We start from the raw sequence: 7,196 nt of genomic DNA, 5'->3' as shown, positions 1-7,196 counted from the left end.
ATCTGAGGTCACTGTTGCATGGAATAACTAACACCTCTCTGGTGTCATCTTGCTAAATCTGCCTGGCAAATTATAACCAGAGAGATACCAAGCGCACAGCACTAGCTATTTAAATTCACTTTGACGAAGCTATATACAGGGATGGTTCCCAGAGTTTCCCAACATTGCCAGACGTAAATACATTCACTGCATTGTTAATCTCTCTAATTTAAGGTAAAGCATGAAGGTCTCCATGAGATTTATGCAGAAGAACAGCTGAAAACTATGATTAGTGTTGGCAGCGGAAAGAGTAGTTTCAGTCTGTTGGCTAAGGTTAATCTAGTCAAGGTACTGGGGAAATATTTATCCTTGCTGTGATCCAGCTTAAAATACTGTCTGTATGTAGGATTGCCTTTAAGATGAAGTGCAGGAGGCTGAGCAGGAACAGGAATTAGCTGCTGACTTTAGCTCAGACTTGTAATTTACGGGTTTAATTTTGCTGCTTCTTGCTTCCATTATTATTAATTTATGTAGCAGTGATAATAACAGCGATAACAGCTTCACCTCCAGGTGCTCCAAAGACAGAGCTGATTCTAAAAACTAAAGATGGGGATCAATTCTCCATCACTGAAATGCAACTGTGCAAGATGCATCACCACATATGTAAGCAAAGAGTGTCTCAGTAGGGTAAGGAAATTGAGCTTGGTCCGTTGCTGGGAAGGAGAAGGGCAGCCTGCCCAACTTCAGGTTGGATCAGATGCTTGGGCTGCATCCGTGTGAGTAAAGAGAGGAAGACAGGGACCATCTTCTAGACCTGAGGTCAAGGGATGTAGCTCGTATGATATCCATTTGGTAAATTCTCTTTTCTTCAAAGGAGATCACCATACTCAAGCTGCCTATTGGGAACGATCTCTGGTGGATACAATACCTCAGACTTTGCCAAGGTATAGTCTGGCACACTATTGGAAACATATTGACACCAATTCAAACTGTTTGGAGTTCAAACCACCCATTCCAAAATAGAAAACCAGCATTCTGAAAGGTGCTGCTGAGCAAAGCAAGAAAAGAAATTAGAATTTTCTAGGGGTCAATCAGATCAGAATAAAATGAACCAAGAAAAAAAGAAAAGGCAAAAAGAACTCCAAAGTTCTGCAATATTTTATTTCATTTTCTTTGGTCTAAATAGAAGTATTTCATTGTCCTGAAGGAACCCAAGAAGCTTCATGTTTTTAATATCACCATCATTAAACTGATGTTTTCTGGATTGATACAGACCCATTTTAAAAAATAATCTACATAGATTATCTTAATAGATATTTAATTTTTTAAAACAAGTTTTCTTTGGCAAAATACTTCGACAGTGTAAAAATTACGGTTTTCATTGAAAAAATCTGTGAATAGTTCTACTAGCTGTTAGCAGAAGGATAATAAAAAACATCCTTAATATAAATGTAGTTTTCATGGGGCAGTCCTCTATCTGAGGCTAATGGTGTGGTTAACAGTGTTTGTTCCTGGATTTGGAAAGTAACTAACTAGAGAAAAGAGTGTGTGTTCAGTGTCATGGGGGAGATTGGAGGCAAATAACTTTCCCACTTGAGCAGATTATTCAAGGAAGTGATGAAGCAATATGGACCCTGCCATGTTATTGCATCGTTTCTCCCCTGGACTACCTTGCTACGTACAGCAAGTGCCAGTAGCTCAGAGGTGACTGACTAATGCTGAGGAGCCCAGGCGGACATCACATTGCTAAAGCACAGCAGTCAGTTCCACAGTAAATAACAAATGTGATGCGTATTTCCCAGTAGGACCCTTGCTTCATAACCTGTGCTGCAGCCATTCATTTTAGTTCTTACTGTACAGGGAAGTTGAACTACTTCTTTGCAGACCAACTTTTTTTTTTTTTTCCATTGGGAATGGATGAATGAGAAAGGAAGTGGTTACTTCCCCAGATAAGAAGTTATGAGAGGATAATTTTGACAGGTACCTCTTGTATTCTTTTCGCTGTTGCTCCTTCCTTAATAGCAGTTCTGATACTGTGCCAGGGGATATTGTTTTTGAGGTTCTTGCCAAGCACGGGTGTTTCAAAGAGGAAAATGTAGCTGTTGTTAGGAAAGAAGGAAATAAACATAAGCAGAATGGAGGCTGCTCTTTCTGAAGGTGTGATAGGCTTCAACAAGCTAGTCATAGTGTTCAACCTGGAAGAGAAATCATGAGCCTCAAAACAGGCAAATCTGCTCAAAAGGCTGTTAACCAGATACAGCTAGTTACCTTTTGTCTTGAAGACCATGGTACATTAACAAGATGGGGAGACTTAAAGTAGAATGAGATGCTTGGAGATGAGTGATGTGCTAAGAGGACACATCCAGCCCTCCAGTCCCCGGACCAGGTTGGCAGCCGTTTCCTCTAGGGATCAAACTGAAACCTGCATAAATCTGTGGAAAAAGCTCCCATTGACTCTCCAAAGCAGGCAAGTTTCTTGTACTTGAAATAAAAATGTACTTCATTTTTAGAGATTGGATGAAAGAAAATTTAAATTGCCTCTTGAGAAAGAGAAGTGAGAAAACAACGCATAGGTTTGCTGCCCGTGTGCCAAAATGTGTCTGCATGGTAGGTGAAAACAAAGATCTAAACTGCAGCTCTTTAAAGAACCAAGCGGTCCTCCTCCTTGTCGTCCTTTCCTTCTCCCCATGGTCTGACTCCCTCCAATACCAAAAGGATTTTTAAGGCCACGTGTTGAAAGAGGGCAGCTCCCATGGGCCAGGTCCTGCCATCAACCCTTGTGATGGAGAGCTGTTATTAACACGCCCTCCAAACGAAGCGGACGTTTCAGCAGCTACTAGTCTGGACGTGGGGCAATTGAGGTGACAGCAAATCCATTTCACTGTGTTTCTATATGACAAAATTTTAGCAGTTCTGGCTTGATGTGCTGGGCAGGGCTTTTTCCATTACATGAGAAAAGCAATGTTTTTCACTGTTGACATGCACAGTACGTAGGAAAGGTGACATGCAAAAAGAACATTTAGACTTTGAAGTAGGGGTTTTTTTCTAATCCACATTTTTCTCTCTCTCTTTTCTTTTTTTTTTTTTTTTTTTTTTTTTTTTTTTTTTTGTTTTTTAACATCTGCGTGTAACCTCTCTTAAGTTTTAGGAAAGAGCTGAAGTGAAGGAGGGAGTTTCTAGAATTGCCTGATCTGACAGTTGCTTTCATTTCACAGCAGAAACTAAATGAATTTTTTAATTTCCATTGTCAGAAAAAAAATCGCTGCAAACCTGTCCAGGCCCAAGGTGTTGCTAGCAGGCACTGGTACAGTATAATTATTATGTGAAAAAACCTCTGTAGCATCCCATTAAAATCAGAAGCTGCTGAGTTTCCATATGGTGCATTTGTGGCTGTATTGTGTCCTTTTCATAGTAGCATTCAGTCTCTTTCCACACGTACAGGCAGAGATGAAGGACCCTTACTGTAACTTGGTTCCAGTCACTGGCTTCCCCAAAACCTGGATTTAATACCCTCACTCGATAGTCCCACTGAGTTACGTCCCAGGTAACACAAATTCAAGCAGAGCTAAAATCCTGTTGCTGCTGGAGAAGATAAAAGCTGTCCTTGAGTCAGAGTTTATTTCAACCTAGAAAATGAGAAAAGCTAGGCAATGATTTCTCCTTTCTCCTTCAGATTTTCATGTGTTTCTTAGTTGGAAATTCACAATTTCTTTAACGTGCATGTACACTCAAATATTTGAGGAGGTTCTGGGAGGCATACACCAGGAAGCATGTTCTCTATTACGGTGCTAATTCCAGGCTCCTGATCTTTCTCATCCTAGTAGGAAGTTTAAAAGGGAGAATGACATTGTTTTTCTCTAAGTATTGCAGTTTTGAGATTTATGACAAGCTTAGCTGCTTTTCATCTTACTTTCATTGCTTCCCTAAGCTCCTGGATAGCTTGAATTAATTGCTCTCCAGTCCTTATTTCTTTAGGCACTGTAGGCAACATACTGCAATGTCATGGGTGAGATTTGAAGGTGGAGTGCTCTTTTCTGTGCTTGTATTTCTTTCAGTGAAGTTTGAAATGTTGTAAATTGCTAACATCTGTGTTATGTGCCCTCTGCACATTCATAATCTGAATTTTTTTTTTTCCTCAGCTCAGTTCATCAGAGTGACTTTGGCAGAAATTAGAGTATTCAATACATCTTAAAATATCTCCCCTAGAAGGTAGTTAACCTCAGGTCTGCCCGCACACCATTCGTGGCTGATTGTGCCTATGTTTCTGCTTGCATACTCATTTTGAACCCATTCCATTACCTGCCTAACAAAGTGGGAGAGCAAAATGTATTCAGCAGAGTCATTATGGGAACCGCCTTCTGCAGCTCTGTAAATAAGTTGCCATTTGCTGTGCAGAGTGCATGTGCCGGGCAGACTGAGATAAAGTCCTTCATCTGATGCTATCTTTTGAATTGATGAGGTTTTCATGAGCAGACACTTTTCCTACAGACGATTTCCACTTGTCTGTGTAAAGGTGGAGACCAGTCTAAGAATTTTTGGTCAAAGGGTGATCTAAAGTTTAGCACATTCTATCTCATTGGTGTGATCTGGTGTAGATCTGAATTAGTACCTGAAGCAGAGAAACAAATGTGTGTCTGCAGGGTTATTAAACAACTGTCATATTTCTCCACAGTTGCGTGACATTTTCCTGAACTGCCCTTGAACAGCTTTTGGGATCCCTCTGAATGGGAGAGTTGTATAAACAGCCAATTCATTTGAATTGTTTTCCGTTAGTCATACATCCAAATTCCAGGTAATAATGGTGGTTTTGAGGTTTAAACCTTTCTTTTTTTATCTAAACTGGAATTCTGTTTTGGTCCACTTCAGTATAACCCATGAACCAGGTGGCCTGAGCATTGGGAAAAGTGTTATATATGCTTGTCCTGATCTTACTCTTCCCTACATGCTGACAGCCACTGCCAAAGAGACATCACTGGGCTGGTCAGACCCTGCTCCGAATCAGTGCAGCTGTCCTTACCTCAGCTCTTTGTGCCAGTGGGATCTGCCTTTGCTGGCTCATAAAAAAGGCTTCATAAAATATTACTGTGGTGCCATAGTCTGTGCCACAGCGGGGCACCATGCAGCCAGGCATCATAAAACAATCCTGGTGCAAGAGGCAGCCCTGCCTGTGGCAATCTGTTAACATTAAAGTCACTAGCACTAGGGAAAAGCTTTTGCCTTCAAGAAGCTGGTGGCAATGTTTGGTGCTAACAGAGGTTTTTGATTTATAAATGCCAGAGAACGCCAGAGGCAGAGCTTCCCAGGTAAATCATTAGTCTGTTGTGGTTACAGAGCTTGTAAGGAACCAGGGATTTCAATGTTACACTCCCTCTCAGTGCAACTGTGTTGCAGGGGAAATGGAACATGGGCGCTTTGTTTTCTTCACTAGTTTGTAGTATTGTTCCTGTGAGTTAATCCCTATCAACACCAGGCTGTAATAGAGGCAGTTTCTTCAGAGGAAGTATTTCTGCCATTCTCACTGATAAGTTTACTGTTAATCAATATTTGAACCCCCAGGGCTATGACATCTGGTACTGCATCCTTGTTTCCACTTCTTTAATGGATGGATTATTTCTGTGTCAGCTGTGGATCCAAGTTTTCAGGTGACCATCTGTGGCAATTGGTGTTATTCGATCAATGGTCTACAGCCCACGCAAGGTGATCTATATAGCTGTGGGAGTTGGAAACAAAAATCAAAGCAATCCTAACGGCATACACAGTGACACCTTGCAGTTAGCAGCAAGCAGTGATGTGCCAGCCCCATGCAAAACCATCTTGTAGGCACAGATTGATGGGTACAGCATTGCCTGTGTGGCTCCCTCCCTTCACCCCCCCCAAAAAAAAAAGTTTCATTGGCACTTTGGTTATTAGAGAAGCTTGAGAAACACTGCTGTAAGGGATGTACCAGACTTTTGAAGGGTTTATTTTTACCAGCATGACTGTTTTAACGTGGGAAGGATGTTTTCACATAGGTGCACATCACGTTTGGAGTTGACTGATTTAGAGGCTGGATGTGGGTAGTTCTGACTCTTCCTTGAGGTGTCATGAAGGAAACTAGCACAGATGCCTGAGGGTGGGCAGCTGGATCTGCCTGTGGATGGTGGGGCACAGCTGTCTGATTCACCTGGCAAAACCACAAAGCTCCTTTGAAGGCACAGGCAGTCCCTGAAGTGTGCTGCACACGCCATCTGCCTGGAGGCCACGGGCTGCCTCTGTGTGTGCGAGTGGTGGGGAAGATCATGTGCATTGTGCTTGGGTGTGTGGTTTGCACAAGCTTTGCAAAACAAGTCTTTGCAGGTTTGTCCTGCAAGAGAGGTGTCACGACTGCCCTTACCAACAGTTACAGGTCGTGGTGAACTGCCTGTACGGTTTTCCATCAGCTGCAAGGGTCCACTGATCGCAGCGTGCTGCTGTGTGCCGGCAGGGACTGCATTCCTACCTGCTTTTCAAGTGGGAATGTGTGGGCTGTTTAGCACACAGTCGTATTTGCAAATCATGCAGTTCCCATTACTTTGTAATTGCAAGGAGGTATTTCTAGAGGTGCTGTGCCTTTCAGCTTGGTCTTTCTCCCAGAATATTTTCTTATAAACCAAAAACTGATTACCCTGTGGGCCTGTGATGCAACGTGCAGTATTGACAGCCTTGTAGATGAGGGGATTGTGAGGAAAAAAACCAACACAGACCCTTGTTTCACGGTATTGCTATATTGAGGTGTTCTTTTGTCTCTTAATTTTCACCTTTTGCTTGTATTCTAGTCACTGCATTTTAAGCTTTTCTTCACAACTGGGAATTCTTTGTTCCCCCACTGTTCATTTTTTTTGCATCTTCTTCCTTCTTTCTTTTTTATCTTATGGAAGGTGAGGTTTTTGCATAATCACATTCCAAGAGGGTGAGCTTCCTAAGCAAACAAACAAAAAAGAACACACTCCCCTTTATCCATCTTATATATCCACCAGTATCTTATTAAAAATGTGTTGCCGCAGCTGAGGCTGTGAGACTGACTCTCTGTTGAGAGTTTCGTTACTGAGAACAACAAGATTTTTTTCACTTGAAATATAAGGAAAACACCCTGAAATTTGAATTTGGTGCCTATCTGGAAAGCAGTATGAGTGAGCTCAGGACATCTTGAAGTGCTACTTTTGAAGCTCCTCCAAACATATTGGATGGACAAGGCTGCT

Source organism: Buceros rhinoceros, unplaced genomic scaffold (assembly GCF_000710305.1).
Source record: "Buceros rhinoceros silvestris isolate BGI_N320 unplaced genomic scaffold, ASM71030v1 scaffold18716, whole genome shotgun sequence".
NCBI classification, from domain to species: domain Eukaryota; kingdom Metazoa; phylum Chordata; class Aves; order Bucerotiformes; family Bucerotidae; genus Buceros; species Buceros rhinoceros.
Note: the sequence above shows the minus strand (reverse complement) of the source record.